The 20669-nt window shown below is 36.2% G+C and overlaps 1 pseudogene; it reads right to left on the reverse strand.

Annotated features, from left to right (window-relative positions):
* Positions 1–2738: 2738 nt before the first annotated feature.
* On the reverse strand, positions 2739–7013 carry LOC110730906 (annotated as a pseudogene).
* Positions 7014–20669: the final 13656 nt, after the last annotated feature.

Consider the following 20669-nt stretch of genomic DNA (forward strand, 5'->3'; position numbering starts at 1 on the left):
GATGAAGACAATGGCAATTTCCTTCGGCAAGCATTGAATTTACATAAACTTGATTGATTTTTTATGTATGTTTCATGCCACCTGCTGCCTCTTCAACTTGGTGGTGTGAATGAAAGGCTTGCTTTTGTGAGCTTTCCATTAGAGCCACGTAGATCTAGCTTTTATTCTTCTTCAAGAATAATTAAGGTTTGACCATATTCATGGGATATTTCCCAATTTTTTTGTAAAGGCACGAAGTACCTTGTTAGTAGTGGTTAGATTGGCGACAAATCAAAATGTTTATCTATCATCTCCATCATTTGCAAGAATGATTACCCCTTTTGACAGGAGTAATAATTTTGGGTTAAATTTGCTAGAAATTTTGACCCTTTTTCGTGATAGAACACAGTAGCCATGAATTAGTGGATTTTTATGGGTAGTAGTACTCGTCTCCCCACAGACGGCGCCAAATTGTTTCGGCAAAAAATGAGCTAACCGGGCCTTGGAGGGGTGTCTGAGAACCTCGAATTTGGGCCTTGAATGGACCTGCAAAATGAACCCCGAGCCCCGGGGGTTGAACCCGGGGCGGAGCCTCCGACGCCCAAGTTAGTTGCCAAACAATGCATATTTTGAGAGGAGTTTAGGGGAGAGAGTGGAGGAGTATGGTCATCTTAGATGATAAGAGTGACCTCCTTTTACCTTATGTCCTTTGAGGGGTATTTATATGAGTAAATAAGTGGGTTTATGAGCCCTAAAATTACATATGCGGGCCGTTGAAGGCCATATTGATGTATTTGACTTATTTGGGACCTTTTATACCTTTTTTATGCCCTTTGGGCTTATATGGGTAGAGTTACCCAAGACTAAAATGGGTATGACCATTTTAGTACCCAAACAATAGTCATATAAGACATTGTTTTATAATTTTTGTTAATACATTATTAAGTATTAACGTTATTGATAGTCAAAGGCACATCTTAAAGACCGTAAAGTGAAGGTAAGGAATTGAGTTGGTACCTACTAATAATGGTAGCGACTAGTGAGGTAATTATGGTTTTCAATATATGCTTGAATTTTGAGCAAAGAGGGTAGAAAAATAGAGTTTGTTGATTGAATTTCAATATCGACGCATGAACCTTATGCTAACACAAAGCAGTATAAAAACTACTAATATACTACGCATTAGCTAATTATAATTTAAGTTACTAATTTATGGATTTCTTTTTTCCCCTTTAATAGCCATTGAGTTCTATTAGACATGATTTTGATTTGTAGAAATTAATTGATTGATTGAAACTTTATATTTGTGTATCTATGATTGATCATACTAATGGACATAAACAAATCAATGTAATAATTTATGTTGGGACATAATCAAAGTAAGTGATTGTTGTATTTTTTTTTTTCCCATGTATCTCTTTGTTGATTGATTAATCTTTCAATTTTATTTGTTGCCCTGGGAGGGGGAAAGGGAAGGAATGGCTGGTTGGTTGGTGGGGGTGGTGTTTCTTTTTTAAATTTATAAATTAATATAATAATTATTAAATGGTACTGGTAAATTAGAAGAAACTAGAGATTAATTAAGTGAATCAAAGGTACTTCAACAAAATAAATTTAATTATAATTGGGTTTTCTTTTGCCAAAAAACTTTTAAAAATATATTTTTTCGCAAAATGGTGCTTTTAAAAGGTTTTTCTTACAAAATTTTCTTTTTTAAATAGAATTTTACTACTATCTCTATCCTCAAAATAAAAAAATTAAATTAATTAAATAAAAAGGACAGAGACAAAGAGAAGAAGAGCATGACCTGAATAATACGATGACGAGGAGAGAGAGTGGACGACGGCGAACCGATGTCCATTTTGACAGTTGCGCAGCCAATTCAAAGTTCCTGAATCGAAAATATTCCGGCGTCAGTTGGTCATCAAAGACAATTGATAGCAAGTTCAACCTCACCAATTCAGATGATAATCGCAGTAGAATTGAAAAAAATGAAGTAATGGACAAATTCAGATTGTAATACCAAAAGTAACGAAGATGAAAAACAATAACGAAGTATATACTTGTTAATGAGTAATGACTAATGAGAGATACTATCAGACGGTATGAGAATTGGAATATTTATTTGGCGGGGAGAAGACTTTTATACTCCTTTTTCTTTTTCTAACATTTCTCGAAAAAAAAAAAAAAAAAAAAAAAAAAAACCTTAAGAGTTAAGAGTTTGGCATGGGGGATGTAGACAATTATGGGTGGATGGAGACTACATATCACAATTTAAATAATACAGTATTTAGAAAAAAATAATTCAATAAAAATAAAAATAAATTCAAATCATTATACTAGTGAATTAAATAAGTTCAGCAAAACAAAAGGTTCGGTTTAACATAAATAAAGCAGATGCAAACATTGTTTTAAAAAAAAAGATGTAAATATACATTGCATAAATATATGATTGGAATTAACAGGAGCAGCAATTAAGATAAAAGTAAAATATATAATAGTAACCACATAATGGTAGTAATTCAGCCAAATTCTTGCTTCAAGTACTCTGAAAGATTTTCATCAACAATGGAATTATGCAGATGAATTAAAGTCATGATACAGAGAACTTAGACCACTTCATAAACTACTAGGGCTCTTTCTGCAGCAAGCAGCAATTTCTGTTGAGATAAGAGAATACTTGAGACATAGAACAGGAGGGCTCCCCCTCTCTGACCTTGAAAATGTATCCTGTTTATCTGAAAAATATATTCCACTTAACAATTGAAAAATAGGTTAAAGATTAGGCCTAATCCTTAAGCATTTCAACCCTTGAAACAGCAGAAGCTGCAGTTAATATAGACAAGGACACAAGGTGTATCGAAGCTGCAAGGAACCAAAATAAAAGGATGCACTGAAGAGATGTTGAAATCCGTAGGCTGCTCCCAAAATTTATGAGAATCAACTGGCACAGCAGGTAGCGTAGAATTTGCAAGGTGATATAAAAAAAACGATTAGTAAAATATAGCAGAAATTTGGAGAAAAACAGTACAGAAGATCTTATTCAACTGAACTTGATCTGGATCAACAATATGCCTGTGCTCAAATACCATGCTTCTGATAGGTCTGCATTTATAAATAACCCAAATAGCCGTAAATAGACCTATAGATAGGGTAATCAGCAGACCAGATATCAAAGACAAGAAAACTATCACCACAGAAATATATCATACTCTCACCAACTGTTTAACACTGAAAAGTACATTTAAAAGACTGCTATGTATTATCATAGCTTGGGCATCATAAAAATGGAAGAACGTAGGAAGAAGATGATAATCCCAATTTTGAGAAGTAGACTCTCTACCAATTTAGCCTTTTAAAGCTAACCCAAAACATTCAACGATGTTCAACGTGATTATCTCTCTCTAATTAGGTCTATATACAGAGCATTTCCCTAACAAACAAACTAAGTTCTCCTTTAATCTACTCCCTAAATTGCCCCTCTTCCCTAACACCAGTTCATTGCACACTTCACTAAAAAGTACAGGAAAAGAGGAGTTAAAATTGTTTGTGTGTGTGTACTTCACTAATAAGTACAGGTAAGAGGAATTAAAGGAGTTAAAATTGTTTGTGTGTGTGTGTGTACTTCGCTACTATGAAGCTATACAATGGTATCCCCGGCTACCAAAAATCACCACATGAACACTTGCCAGCTTTGAAGTGATGAAACCGGTAGGGATCCTTCAATAGAATTTCCCTGCCAACTGCTGCACTAACAAACTTAAAAACAGAGTGGCAATCACCACAGACACGAAGGTTCTTGAATACTCTGATGATTGAGCCTTCTGGGGAGTTAATTAACCCATATGCAAGAGCAAGTCTCTCACTGTGGTTCCATAAATTGTGTTCCTTCTGCTCTTCCCGTATCATGCAAAGCAAAGCTTGTATCAGGGACATAACCTGCTTCAGTAATCAGCTTCTTGACTTCTTTGAGTTTTGCATCTATTAGCTTTGTCTGAGAGTGGGTTTTGTCTCCCATTCCAAAAGAGCTGACCTTGTTCTTCAACTTGACCCAGCTACATGCAGGCTTTTTCTTTACATAACCCAATTGCATTTGATTTCTGATACTCTCCACAGCCTCCCAGTTCCCACTTGATGCACATACGTTTGAATACAAAACATATACAGAGTCATCATCAGGTCCCATTTGAATAAGCTGCTGTGCAGCTTTTTTACCAAGTTCGACATTACCATGAACTCTACAAGAAGCCAATAAGCTCCGCCAAACAAATCCATTGGGAGATACTGGCATTTCAATCAGAAATTTCTCAGCCTCAGCGAATCTTCCTGATCGCCCAAGCAAATCAACCACACATACACAATGCTCAATTCCGGGTGGAATTCCAAAATCCCTTGTCATGGAATAATAATATTCAAGACCTTCATCAATAAGGCCCCCATGACTACACGCACTTAGAAGGCAGACAAAAGTCACATAATCAGGTCTTATCCCTGCATCAAGCATTTCATGAAAAGTGTCTCTTGCTTGTTGAAAAAGCCCATGCCTTGAGTAAGTTGAAATTAGAATGTTCCATGATAACCTTGACCTGTTAACTGGTTCTGGAAGTATATTCAAGACATCATCCAATTCCCCGCATTTCCCATACATATCCATTGCAGCATTTATTACATGCAAATCTATGTCCAACCCAATTTTAACAGTCAGTCCATGGAGCATTTTACCCTCTTCCAGAATTGCCAAGTTGGCTACAGCAGCAAAAGCACTGGAAAAGGTAAATTGATCTAAATCTATCCCCAGATTGTACATATTTTTGAACAGTTTCAATGCATCTTCTCCCCGGCCATGACGTGCATTAGCAGAAACTATGGCATTGTAAGTGACAAGAGTTATGTTCCTGGATATACTGATTAGTACACTGCTTGAATCAAGATCACCACATTTGGCATACATAGTAAGAAGAGAATTCTTCACATATTCATCTGATTCAAAACCTGTACAAACAATATGTGCATGAACAGACATTGCACGCATCAACAGACTACTGGAAGAAGAAAACGAAGAAAGAACATTCACTATGGTTATGTAATTTTCTTGCAAGCCTCTTCTTCTCATCAACTTATAGGACATAAATGCTTCATCAGCTTCTTCATTTTCAGCATATCCTCCAATCAAAGCATTCCATGTGACAATGTCTTGATCAGGCATCGTCTCAAAAACTTTTTGAGCTTTAATTGTCAAACCAAAATTTGCATACATGGTAACCAACGAATTGCCGACAATCAAATTATTGGCAAGGCCAGAACTGACAGCAATAGCATGGACAATAATGCCTTCAGGAAGGAACTCTTGGCTGGTACATGCTCCTAACACACTAGCAATACTGACTTGGTTTATTGATGCCCTTGCCTTCAAAAGCCTACTCAAAAATCGAAAGGCATCCATGGATTTTCCATTTTGGGCATAACATGTTATCATTGAATTCCATGAGATTAAATCTTTCTCTGGCATTGTAGTAAATATCAACTCGGCATCATCAAGTTGTCCAGCTCCAGAGTACATGGTAAGAAGAGTATTGCACACACAAACATCTGTATGAAATCCATATTTGACTACAAGACCATGAATACCCCTGCCCCATTTTACGAAATCAACATTATCAGAAGCCAATAACAAGCTGGAAAGTGTAACCGAGTTCACCTCATCATGAACGAAACGCATCTGCCTGAAGTATCCTAGGGATTCTTCACAAAGCTTGTGATGACCATATGCTGTAATTATTGAATTCCAAGAGATTGTATCCCGTTGCTTCATCAAATCAAACACATATGATGCCTCATCCAAATATCCAAAGCTATCAAACATTGACATGAGAGAATTAGCAACCGACAGATTTGACTCGAACCCAAACTTTATAACATGTCCAAGAATTTGCAGACCCAAAATTGGATACTGAAGCATCCCACAAGAACTGATCAACACAGTAAATGTATTCTCATTGAAGCCTACCCCCTCTTGCCTCATCTGTTGATACATATCAATAACTTCCTGAGGTTGTCCACTATCAGAATACACAACCATCAGCGCAGTTCGAGTAACTACACTCTTGTATGGCATGCCCTGATAAAGAGTCTTAGCCTCCATCAAAAACCCATTAGTTCCGTAAAAATGCAGCACAGAAGTAACAACAAAGACATCATCCAATAATCCTGACTTAACAACAAAACCATGTAATTGAAATGCTTGAGAAATCATATCATTAGACCTACAACAACCAGTGATCAAACTCGATATTACAAACCCATTCGAAGCAAAGTCAGAAAATTTTCTCATATCACAAAATAACTTAAAAGCCTTCACATACAAACCAACTCTCACAAACCCAGAAATCAAAGTATTCCAAGAAGCCTCATTTCTTTGCGGCATTTTATCGAACACATGGTGGGCAGCATCAATACACCCGAATCTCGAATACATACCAATCAAAGTATTTGAATGAAATATGCTGAAAGGGATCAAACCCTTGAAGCAAATGCAATGCAAAGCCTTCCCAGTGGATTGTTTGGTAATATTTGAGAAACCTTTGGTATGAAATTGAGAAATTTCTGGGTTTGGATGATAAGAAAGCCATGAGAGTAAATCTGTATTGTTGAATTTATGGTCTGAGGTATTATGTTGGACTAAGTACGTCTGAAATGCACGCTTATATAGCGAAATTACAGAGAATTGAATTTGGGGATGAAGAAATGTTGCAACTGATCTTGTTCTATAACAATTCATTGGCAAATGAATGTTTGGACTTTGGAGGTCTATAAAATAGGTTTTTTCAAAAAAAAAAAAAAAAATTGTTTGGCGGGAAGTATATTAATCAATAATCACAAATCTATCTATCTTATACTAATACTAATACTAATACTAATACTAATCTAATATATATAAATAAAATAGGCATTTTTCAAGAGTCTTCGGCGCGCCACATAAGAAAATGTAATATTTTGACCAATGAAAAATTAGAATAATAATTTATTTTAGAATTAAAAAATTCACTCACCACCTAAACAAAAGTGACAAATAAGATTCAAGAATTTTACCACATACATAAAACAACGAATTGTGAATAATTAAAATTTAAATTATACAAAAAACTAAAAATTATCTTTTTGAAAAAAAAACTAACAATAATCTTTAAATATTAGGATATAAATTATTAAAAAAAAATTAATTAGTATTTTTAATTTTTTGATATTTATAAACAATGTTAAGATACGTGCATTATAAGTTATCATAAGGTTGTGTGCATTATAAGATAATTTTTGACAATACAAGCTCAAGAAACATAAATAAATAATACTTAAAATTATATCACAAATAATATTAGATTTAAATTATAAACGTTTTTAATAAAATTTGTGATACCTACGATTATAAGATAATTTTTTACAGCGTTATAAATTGACGCATCATACGAAATACAAAACCCAATCAAGGGAATTTGTGTTAATAATTTTCTCTCAGTTTTAAGTCATCAATGGTTGGGTAAATCTTAGCTTAATTTTTAAAATTTTATATTTGTAATTATTACTTACATTATGTTTTTTGGGATATTTAACGAGTATATGTGTATGTTTTGTTTAATTTATTGAATTTTGTTTTTACATACCTATCTAATTTAATTGGGGAATTAAATTCGAGCAACAATTGATTGGAAAATCAAAGTACGAGCTCTCGCCTATTTGACATACTAAACATCCCCAAATTAAACAAGATAGCTTAATAAGTTTGTATATGGTCCAATTGGACAAGGAGGTATTATATTTTTATAAATTGTTTACCTTTATTAATTTTCAATAATATACACCTTTTTGGTTTTTTTATTAATTAATATAATGAAAAAATCTAACTTAATTTCTTATTTTTAATTGTAGGGTGATTACGTTCATGCCTCAATTAAAGCCAACTTTGTCCAACACTTTCGTCCAAAATATATTGAAGCAAATAATTTCCTTATATGGAGCATGTTTATTTTAGCTTTGGAATTACAATATTTTGTTCAAAATACATAAATATTTTAACAAAACAAAAAGAATACATAATAATTAGAATTAACATATTCAATTTCCAATAAATACTTAGAAGCTAATCTAAATAAATACTACTCATGTACAAAGGGATTTATAAAAAAGTTTTATAAGTTTTTTAAAAAGGGAAAAAAAATTCAAAAATATTACAATAAAATCTGTGCATCGCACGGGCTTACATCTAGTATATACTAAAGTACTCCCCAAAATAACTCTTAAGTTACACGTGTCAACACCCTATTAAAAACTGTGTCAAAAAAAAAAAACACCGTACTAAAAAATTTCCCTCTAAAAGCTTTTTTTTTTGTCATTTTTTCATACAAAAATAAAAAATAATTTTATCAAGATAAAAAGACAAGATAGAAAATTTTAATTTCAACAGACATAATCCATTTCCAATTTGATCGAATTTAAATAAGTAAATAAATAAAAAGTAAGTTACTATTGGGATATATTTTAGGAAACAAGATAATTGTGAATATTTTGAGAATATATTCTAGAGAATATTGTGAGCTATTTAGGTTATTTGGTCTTGCTTTCCAAGTATACCTAATTGATAAATATATTGTATGTGGCCATTGTGATTAATGAGAATTACACAGAGAATTATACGATCATAGTTTGTCGTGGTATCAAGAGCCTGAGTGAGATCCAAAATTAAATTTTTATTTTGTTCGTAACATTCATTGTTCACGTACAATTAGAGTGTGAGTGAGAGTTCACTGCTTTGAAATTTATACATACACAAATTCGTGAGTTATGTGAGTTTGTGGGGGTTTACAAATTTTGTGAGGAATTGTGAGATTGATTCCTTCATTTGTGAGGAATTGGGAGATTCATTCTTTCAGTTGTGAGGACTTGTGAAATTAATTAATTGTGCCAATTACGTGACATTACATTGTGAGTGTGATAGCTGGATGTGGTGAGCAACGTTTTGTGGGCCTTTCTTCCGATCAATATCAGCAGCTTCTTAGTCATCTAAATGGTCTTAAATTCAAGACTAATGGTAACCATGACCCGGGTTAGATCATTGACACCGGGGCATCAAATCATGTCACTTGCGAGTTATCTTTGTTGACGAATATTTTTAATGTTCAAAAATTGTCCGGTGGGATTGTCGGATGGAAAATATGCCAATGCTAACAAAATTGGCTCAGTGACTTTGCAAGGGGGCTTAACTATTGAGAATGTCCTTTACGTACCGCAATTGAATTGCAATTTAATTTCGGCGACTCAATTATGTGATGACTCAAATTGTGTCATGCAATTTACTAACAACCTTTGTGTTATACAGGACCTAATGACGAGGAAGGTGATTGGAGCAGGTGAACGAGTAGATGGACTTTATTATATTCGGGGTGTTTCTACGGTGAAGACTTTGAAGATAGATGAGGATCATTTGACAGAGTTGTGGCATAAACGTTTGGGGCATCCTTCGGCAAAGGTACTACAACAACTTCCATTTGTGAGTCGTAGTAGAAATAAATTTAAATCATGTGATGTATGTCCTCGGGCAAAACAACATAGGAGTAGTTTTCCTTTGAGTCAAAATAAAGCTAGTTGGATTTTTGAACTAGTACATTTAGATTTGTGGGGTCCGTATAAGACTCCATCGTCTTGTGGTGCCCATTATTTTTTAACCATTGTCGATGATTATTCTAGGGATGTGTGGACTTATTTAATAAGGAATAAAATGGAAGTTGAGTACATGTTTTATAATTTTGTGGCTATTGTGAAACGTCAATTTTCTCAAGAGATTAAAGTGGTTCGTAGTGATAACGGTACGAAATTTAATTCCTTGAAGAACTACTTCTTTGAAAATGGGATATATTTTGAGACTTCGTTCGTACGCACGCCTCAATAAAATGAGCGTGTTGAGAGAAAACATCAACATATCTTGAATGTGGCTAGAGCTTTAAGGTTCCAAGCAAATTTACCTCTGAAATTTTGGGGGGAGTGTGTGCAAGCAGCATGTCATTTGTTAAATAGAACACCTTCTCGATTGCTTGACTATAAAACCCCAATTGACATGTTATTTGGAAAATCACCTTCTTATGAATATATTCGGGTGTTTGGGTGTTTATGTTACGCTTATAATCAAAGGAGTAAAGGTGACAAGTTTGCAAGTAGGAGTAGAAAATGTGTGTTCATCGACTATCCTTTCGGGAAAAAGGGGTGGAAGTTGTATGATTTGGAGACCCGAGACATATTTGTTTCGAGGGGTGTGATTTTTCATGAGGATGTATTTCCATTTGTTACACCTAATGTGGATGAGAAGCGTGTGACATACTCCATTCCTTGCGTGGATGAGGGTGTAAGTGATGACGAGTGGACCTTGGAGGATAAAGAGGGGAGTGGTAGAGACGTGAGAAGGGATGAAAATGAGGTAGGGCAGCAGACCACACCGCAGGCAACTTGCGGGAGGAGGCCACAAGTCGTGACTAGGCTGCGGGAGAGTCTATCAGGGACTCTGATCAGCCCGCTGGCTCTCGAGCGCCCACTAGTGCAGCGGGCAGTGCGACAGCTCAGTGCACGAGCCTGAGCAGAAAACTTCCACCCCCCATTCAGAGCAACAAGTCGGGCAACTAGTTCATAGCAGCGACACAGTTGATGTTGGGTAGCCAGTAAGTACTGAGGCCTTGGGTAAAGGCATGAGACCAAAAATTCCTTCTGTGAAACTCCGTGACTATGTGACACACACTATCCGAAATAATAGTCCATCTACACCAACTCAGAGTTCACTTGTGACATCATCTCCCTCAGGTACTGTTTACCCTATAACACATTATGTTGATTCTCACCGATTTTCTGTGAAACATAGAAAATATATTGCTGCTATTACAAGAGGAAATGAACCCAAATGTTTCAGGGACGCCATGAAACATGAGGGTTGGAGAAAGGCAATGGCAGATGAGATACAGGCGCTTGAAGAACAGGGCACTTGGGTGCTAGAAAAATTACCACCTGGTAAAAAGGCTCTCGAGAGCAAATGGGTGTACAAAGAGAAATACGATGAGCATGGGAATTTGCAGAGATTAAAGGCGAGGCTATTTATCTTTGGCAATCATCAGGTTGAAGGTCTAGACTACAATGAGACGTTTGCTCCAGTGGCAAAAATGGTGACAGTTCGGACCTTTCTTGCAGTAGTGGCGGTGAAAAATTGGGAAGTCCATCAAATGGACATTCATAATGCATTTCTTCATGGTGATTTGGAAGAAGAGGTATATGTGAAAATTCCTCCTGGTTTTGCGAAAGATAATTCTGACAAAGTTTGCAAAATGAAGAAATCGTTGTACGAGCTTAAACAAGCTCCAAGATGCTGGTTTGCAAAGCTTGCTACAACTTTGAAAAGTATGGCTTTAAACAGTCATATTATGATTATTCTTTATTTACTCTGACAAAGGGTAAAATGCAGCTCAATGTGTTAGTATATGTCGATGATTTAATTGTTGCAGGCAACGATCAAAATGCTATGCTCAGTTTTAAATCATATCTTGGAAATTGTTTCAAGATGAAAGATCTCGGAGTGTTGAAATATTTTTTGGGGCTAGAGGTAGCCCGGAATAAATAGGGGATTTTTATTTGCCAGAGGAAGTATGCGTTGGATATCATTACCGAGGCAGGTTTACTAGATGCTAAACCTGCAGAGTTCCCTATGGAGCAAAATCACAGGTTGGCTTTGGCTCAGGGAGAGTTTTTTCATGATGTAGAGAAATATCGTCGTCTCATAGGCTGACTGATTTATTTGTCTGTTACGAGACCGGAATTAGCATATTTAGTTCATATTTTATCGCAGTTTATGCAAAATCCCAGGATTGATCATTGGGAAGCAGCTCTGCGAGTTGTTAGATATTTGAAAAAGAGTCCGGGACAGGGAATTTTATTGAGATCTGATAGTGCTTTACAGTTGGAAGGTTGGTGTGATTTAGATTGGGCAAGTTGTCCTCTCTCTAGACGTTCCTTGAGTGGTGGGTTTGTGCTTCTTGGTTAACCTACTGTTGCTCTTCTTCATCGGAAGCAGAATATCGTTGTATGAATGCAACGACTTGTGAATTAAAGTGGTTGAAACGACTTCTTGGTGACTTAGGTGTTAAACATGAGAATGGGATGCACCTTTACTGTGATAGTCAGTCAGCGTTATATATTGCGCAGAATCCGGTGTTTCATGAACGAACAAAACATATTGAATCAGATTGTCACTTTGTTCGGGATGCAATTACAGATGGGACAATTATACCTTCGTATGTTTCTACGACGGTACAGTTGGCTGACATTTTTAAAAAGGCTTTGGGAAAAGCTAAGTTCGAGTTTCTACTTCGCAAGTTGGGCATTTGTGACTCGTATGCTCCAACTTGAGGGGGGTATTGGGATATATTTTAGGAAACAAGATAATTGTGAATATTGTGAGAATATATCCTAGAGAATATTGTGAGCTATTTTAGGTTATTTGGTCTTGCCCTCCAAGTATACCTAATTGATAAATATATTGTATGTGGCCATTGTGATTAATGAGAATTAAACAGAGAATTATACTATCATAGTTTGTCAGTTACACATTGATAATCTAATCATAAAATAAAACTAATATATAAAGCTAAACTTCTAGCCAGACCACGAGACAGTGACACTTGACGCTCCAACTTTTCGTCAAGTGACACGCCACGTTGGATAGATTTAGGGGTTGTTTGGCAATTGGCTTTTTATCTAGCTTTTAGCTTTTGGCTTATAAGTTTGGTCAAACAACCAAAAAATATGTTTGGTAGTTGGCTTTTTTGTTGGCTTTTAAGCTAGCTTTTCCGCCAAAAGCCAAATACTAATAAGAGTAGCTTTTTTATTGGCTTTTGGCTTGTTGGCCCACTTTATCACTAATAAACAGCTAACAATCATTAATAATTTTACCAAACACTTTTGAAAACAGCCAGCTTAACACAATAACTTAAAAAGCCAACCCATACAGCTAATAATTCCAGCTAGTCAAACAAGCCAAGCAAATAAGCCAACAACCAACCGCCGATTGCCAAACAACCCCTTGGATAGATTTTATTGGATAAAAAAAAATAATTTAGAATTTTATTTTCAATCAAGTTTAGATAGAATTTTAGGATAAAATTGTTAGTTTTGAGTTTTATTTTCGATAAAATACCAATAATAAATTGAATTTTTTAAAAAAAAACTAATTAGATTATAATTCTCAAAAGATATCATAATACTACTTACCTTTTTTGGAGAGAAAGTAGTTCTAATGCAAAAAAATCCATTTATAATATACTTAGTAATATTCTAATTGATTAAAATAATATACTTCGTACTTCACAATCTAATATAATTTTATTATTAGGTAGACCTATGAATCAGGGTCGGGTCATGAGTCATTTCGGATCGGGTCACTTCATGTTACAGGCCAAGAAATGTTCAACCCTTGCCCAAAGTTTTGAGTTCGGGTCAACCCAACGGATTTTGAACATTTTATTTATTTATTTATTTATTTATTTGCTAATTCACCAAAATTATTATTACTCATTATATGCCAACTAGATAGAAAATCGTCACAAAAGTACATCAATTCCTAACTAATTTTGTATCAATGATATATTTTAAAATTTGACATATAAATTAAAAATTTATCTTAAAATTTAATCAACGACCCGGGCATCGCACGGGCACAAACTAGTATATATATTTAAAGGGGAGTTTTTCCTCAAGTTTTTAGAAAGCCACGTAGGATTTAATTTCTTAGCGTGCCATGCACGTAGGATTATAAATTTAAGTGGTAGCCAATTAAATAAGAGATTATTAATTTCTTTTACAATTAAATAATTCAAATATCACGTTAGCAAAATTAGCGAATGAGATTTTAAAAGTTTAAATTAATTAAATACAAAATATTATCTTTTGAGATTAAAAATTTATCTAATATTTTAAAACTAATATAATAATAATTTTAATCACATAAATATGAAAAATATTTTTTTTAAAAAAAAAATACTTACAAACCGTGCATTGCACGGGCTTTATCTAGTTCCATTTATTGACCACTAAATCATTATACAAATTTTACTTTTCATGTTATGCATAAAATTAATCCAACCATGTATTAATTGAAAAATTCGAGCGTGGTTCCGGCATTAACTAGTCTCACAATATTCAGTACTCTGCCCGTCCGCCGGTAAAGAGCTTTTATAAGAACTTTATAGCTTATTAAGCCCTATTAGAGGTAAGAGGTTTGACAATTTTTAAAAGCTAACTAGTGTGTGGATCGGACGATGCCCCGAGTTGCTAGTTTGTACTTGTTGGTTTCGAGTTTAATAAGTCTTGCTATAAACAATTTTTAGTTGTAAAACTCAATCATTACATAATGGAAACAAACACTCCCTCCGTCCCTTTATACAAAGCCTCTTTCGAACATTTATTACTCACATAATAAAGAAAAAGAGGCTTTTAATTTAGGGACGTAGGGAGTAGTATAATAAAACACCAATTAACTTATCTAAGTTAACTATACTTTCGTGGATAAAAAAATAGAAATAATAAATGGCTAAGATGGTAAGATTTGCAAGTTAAGACTTGTTGGTCTTGAGTTCAAGTCTTGTAATAAGCATTTTCTAGTTGCAAGCCTAATACATGTTGTGAATGTGACATGTTGGTAGGCGTGTCGCGTACCTATAAAAAATAACCTAACAGACCAATACTAATGTAGACTGGCAAGTAAGGGTCGGATCCCAAGAGACTAAGGTTCAAAAATAATTAAATAGACTCGAATTTCTACTAAGCAAGAATCAATTATAATCAATAACTAAGGATCTAAAATTTAGGAAAAATTCAAAAATAAACTAATTAAGATGATTAAATCAAGCAATTAAAAACATCCAAGATCTAGCTTCACCATAACTATTATCGATGCAATTGTAATTCTACCCTTAACATACGATTTCAATTGAACGGGGAAAAGTAAACCCTAATAAATACCAAGGATCTCTCTCGAGTATCAATGGCTTCCCTAACATACAATCAATCCTATTCTCATGGTATCATGCATATTAGAGACATTAAACACATTACTCTCACTTCCCAATTATCAAACCCAACTACTCTCGTGTTGAGAATCAAACCCTAAATTGAATTACTCAAATCCGTTTATACCCAACTCTCGCTGTGATAAAAACAATGGAATAATCGCAATACTATAGTTACGTCTAACCTAGCATTGGCATAATCACAATCAATTTAGAAATTCAATTTTTAAAGTTGTCAAAGAATTTAAAGATTTAATTCATGCATCAATAATAATAGGGCTACACTAGATCTTGAATTAAAGAATCTACTCACACATGATTAAAGAAACAAAAACAATAATAAATAATGAAAACATAATTAAATAACAAAGGATGAAAAATAAATACCAAATCTTGAATAAAATTGAAAGTAGAAAGCTTGAATCTTGAATCTTGAATTACAAAACTTAGAAAAATAGATGGAGAACTAGTTCTTAATGAGAGAATAAAACTAATATAAGGCTTGAATAAAACTTAATGAAATAATAAAACACCACTTGGTATATAAATAGCCTTAGAAAAGATAAGAAAGTCGGCAAAAAGCTTGGCGCACAAGGATCCCAGGAGGCACTGACGTGCCTCTCTAAAAACAAAAACGCTGCTGAGTCTGTCTTCCAAACACGGACGTGCCTGGTGATGGGCACGGACGTGCCTGCTCTGCTGCGCGTATCACTCATCTTAAATCAGTCATAACTTCATATCCGGAGCTCCGTTTGAGGCGTGTAATATATCGTTGGAAAGGTCTTAAAGTCTCCTTTCCAATGCAATTTGAATCACTCCATTATCATTTGTATATCAAATGTTATGAGCATAATAGTGAACAGGTGTCATATTTGTCAAGTATTTCATCAACGTTTTGCTTCATTTTCACTCAATTAGCTCCGTTAATCCTGAAATACATCAAAAACAACGAAACTACCCATAAAAGCATCGAATCATCGAAACTAAACCAAATTACACCAAAATGGACTAAAACACTCGACTAAGCTAATAAAACCAACCAAAAATAAGCTAATAAATACGCACAAAACACGACTTATCAAACTCCCCCAAGCTAGACTAATGCTTGTCCTCAAGCATTTAACCATGAATCACAAGGGAGGAGAATGACAACTCCTCAAACAATCACAATGTGCCATCAAGTTCAAAACCACGATAAAAACGAAATCAAGAGTCAACTTGCACAAAAACCACCATTCATCTCATATACTTGGACTTGACAACCAATCTTACCACACATCTCCCCATACCTACTCACACAAACATGAATAGTTCTCACTTTAGTTGTGAAAAATAAAAACAATAACGCTCATGTGTTTTTGGGGTGAAATATGAAGCCACTCAACCTAAGCATAGCATGCATATCAACTTCACACAACCGGCCTCTTTAGGCTTGCAATGTGACTTTCTCCACTTTTAGTGATTGATGCAAACACGAAAATCATGAAATCCATATTAGGTAAGCTCGGTAAATAAGGGTTAGACGATGTATTTTGGGAATGTGGTGCTCAAAATAAAACAACTCCTAATCCCACTACACATTCAAATGTCGGGTTCAATCCAACCTTATTTCCTCCAACTCCATACATTATAAACATAGCCCTTTATTCTTTCCTTCCTTTTTTTTCACACAAAGAGGAAGGGATTAAATAAAATAAAATGGAAGACTTCTCTATTTTTTCAAAGGCCTTTAAGACCATATTTCTTTTCTTCTTTTTTTTTTCTTTCTTCCCTTTTTTTTCATAATCTCCCTTCTTTTCTCTTTGTTTTCTTTCCTTTTTTCTCTTTGTTTTCTTTATTTTTTTCATTTTTTTTCCGTTTTTTCAACATCATTCACACTCATAGGGCTTAACAAATATAAAACACCTTCAAAATAAACCTAGAAAAATAGCTCTAAAGCTTTAAATGTAGGGTATCAAGAAGGAGTTAATATGGCTCAAATTGGTTCAACCTACGGGTGAATGTAAAATAAAAAAAATAAATAAAAACAAAAAGAAAAAACATGAAGGCCTAGAATGTGGAGGCTCTAAATTCTACAAGGGAATTTCAATCATATTTTCGCGACATGCATCATAAAGTCTCAAATAGTCAAAAAGCAAGACCAAGAATTCGATTATATGAAGGATAATCTAATCACACAAGAAGAAACATGACCGAGGTAGAGTGAAATCAGTCAAATAAGGCTCAAGACTCTCACCGGATACACAAACTATTCACATAAGTAGAGCGGGGAGACCATCCTGGCCACTACCTAGCTCAATTCCAAGCACATCAATGAATGGGTTTTCGAAAACTCTCTCTTTTTTTTTTCAAAAAGCACACATATGTGATAATAATCATAGAAGCATAGTCATGCAATGGCATATTATTCGACACTAGAAAGAAATAAACTACCCAAAAACTGAAATAAAACTAATATATACATGGTGAAAAGCAAATCCTCCCCCAAGCTAAACTATACATTGTCCTCAATGTATGCATAAATCAAGGCAAATAAACAAGGGGAAGGGAAAGACAAACTACTGATCAGGAGGGGTGGGGGGGGGGAACCATACCTCGGGTCGGGTACTAGGACCGCCCTGGAAGTGTTGTCTCATCATGCCCCCTATATCATAAAACTCAGACTGGAAGGCGGCAAGTTGATCTCGCAGGTCGCCGAAGGTGGTCGCCATGCTATCATGGGACATCGATAGATTTGTGACCGCTCTCTGGGTCTCATTGACGTCCCTCCTCAAGTCACCCATGCCTAGCACGATATGGTTGAGATCGGCCCTCATGGAGGCTATTTGCTCCTCCAAAGTAGGTGGGGCGTGGGTCTCCTGATGTGGAGCATCTTGCTCCATGTGTGCATGTCCCTCACCACCATATGCACGCCCTTGTCCTCCATAAGCATGCCTCTCACCACCAGGCAACTGGACTCCCTCCCCCATAGGCATCGGGACTCCCTCCCCAGTCTGTGGTGGCCACATGAAATTAGGAGGGATAATCCATGTATCCCTCTCGGTCACCTGAGGGATCCCGAACTTCGGGAGGTAAGCATAAGGGACCGGTCGGGGCAGAGTGGGGCGACCGACCAACCACACAAAACCTTGGGCGTTTCGGCGCCTCTTCACCCAGCACATCTGCTGGAAGCTCTGAAAGCTCATCGTGGTGGGGCCTCCAACCCTGTACTGGTCGATAACTGCCCAATCCTGCACATAGCCAACAACCAACAAAGAAAGCATACCACCTAAAGCATGGCTACATTATATAGGTGGTCTAAAAACCATGCCCCAGGGTTAATCATGTCTTCTGCCTCAGTGGGGTCGGGGTGCAAAGCAAATGCCATAGAAAATAGAGTTCTTTGGCCGAGCAAACTCCTCCTGTGTTACATCTAGCAAAAAGGGTCCAGGAAAAGAGTCGGCAAATAAGTCTCATGGCCGAGTGGATTATACATGAGGTCTTAGAATGGCTAGGGTCGTAGTCATCTAGCCCAGTCAAATCCCACCACATGTTAAGGTCACTGTAGCCAGTCAACCTACTGTAGTTTGGCCTACCTATTTGGCCGAAGGTGGGGAAGCCTAACAAGACATTAACCTCCCTCACCGTAAGGGTGTGACGTTCACCAAACAAGTTGAAAGAAACGTCCCTAGGAGTGTGGTCGTCCGGTCTACGGCGGACCTCTAAGGTAGAAAGGAACTCATAGGTGATATTGGAGTAGGTGTTGGCATGTTTGGCTAAGAAACCGTCCCAACCTTGTCGGTTAAGAATGCGTTGAACCTCACCTCCCATACCCAAGATTTCCATGGCCTCTTGGTCAAAAAACCGTGTAGGCACTAAGGGTCGTGATCTAATGCGAAGAAAATTGTTTAAGTGTTCTTCATTACCCTTAAAATCAATCCCAAAAGTCTCGATGGGTGGGATATGGGCAAGTGGTGTGGGAGAAGGTTGTGGAACGGGTGGGGTTCTAAGGCCTTTGGTAGAGGTGTTCCTAGGCCTATTTCTTCTTTGGTGAGACGAGGATGCCATGAGTTCAGTTAACAATCAATGTATAACAACTCAAGCACACAAACAAGCAATCAATCAACCACAATTTCACAAAGGTTCACAATAATTCAACAATACTCCAACAATGCTTCAAGATTAATAGTGGTTTTTCAGTCACACTACACCAAAATATAATCACAAATATCCAAACAAATAGAACCAACCAAACACGATTAACAATCTCTAACAATTTTTTATGAACAATTTATAACAATTTATTCATGAAAACCTAGAGAGAGAAAGTGTGAGAAAAAGGGTTACCCAAGGTATGGTGGAAGTAAGGGTCGGATCCCAAGGTATGGTGGGTGTTGGATGCCCACGAATGATCCACAATTTACGTATATAGAACCCTTGAATCCCTTCCTTGCCTTCCAATTGCTCCAAAGAACTTTAAATCAAAAAGCCCCAAATTGATTTTTTTGAATCTAGGGTTCTTGAAAAATTGGACAAAATTGTGTTTGGGATGATTTTTGTTGATAATGGAGTGTGAGAATTAAGTAGAAAGATGAGAAAGTTGAAGATTATGTAAAAATTTGTGAGTTTGGGTGATGGATTGAAGAGGGGAAGGCCGAAAATCTTGAGTGGAAGGAGAGGAGAGAGAAGCTCTTGAGTTTGAAAGTGGGGGAATTATGGATGAAGAATGGGGCCCGTGCCTATGTTTCGGGGGGGGGGGGACAGACGTGCCTTATGAGAGATCGAGTTTCAAAAACAATCTGCCTCAGGGGCACGGACGTGCCTCTGAGCAGGCACGGACGTGCCTCTTATGCATTTTTTTTTTATTTTTTTTTTAAAAATAGTTAAAAAAAATAAGTACGGAAAACCGAGGCACGGACGTGCCTAGTGTGGAGGCACGGACGTGCCTCTCTAAACCTTCATCCCCCCAAACTTTCTGCCTCAGAGGCACGGACGTGCCTCTTCAGGGGCACGGACGTGCCTCTGCAGAAATTTGTTTTTCTCTTTTTCCTTCCTTTTGGCGCTTTTCCTCCTTGTTTCTTCTTCTTTTTGCTCACTTTTCACCTAAATAAAAACCACAAACAATTCAAAAACTAAAACACGAGGATCAAACCAAAGAAATCAAAACGAAACAAAGAAAAAAAAAAAAAAAAAAAAAAGAAAAATAACGAACTAAAAGTGAAAAGTAGAGAATGGGTTGCCTCCCATTTAGCGCTTGTTTATGAGGTCTTTAGCTCGACCGTATGGCTTCTCATGGGCTTGGTGATGGGGACGAGAGTGTGATATCCACCCCCTCATCGATGGGATCACCGACTCGGTAGTGCTTCACTCGTTGTCCATTGACTTTGAAGGGTTCCCTTCTTGTGTTTTCTAACTCAATCGTGCCATAGGGGAAAACTTTTCTAATCTTAAATGGTCCCGACCATCTAGACCGAAGCTTTCTAGGGAATAATTTCAACCTAGAGTTGAAAAGAAGGACTTGATCCCCTTCTTTGAACTCCCTTCTCACAAGATTCTTGTCATGCCACCTTTTTGTCTTCTCTTTATACAGCTTCGAACTCTCGTAAGCATCAAGGCGAAGCT

The sequence above is a fragment of the Chenopodium quinoa genome, unplaced genomic scaffold (genome assembly GCF_001683475.1).
Source record: "Chenopodium quinoa cultivar QQ74 unplaced genomic scaffold, ASM168347v1, whole genome shotgun sequence".
Taxonomy (NCBI): Eukaryota; Viridiplantae; Streptophyta; class Magnoliopsida; order Caryophyllales; family Amaranthaceae; genus Chenopodium; species Chenopodium quinoa.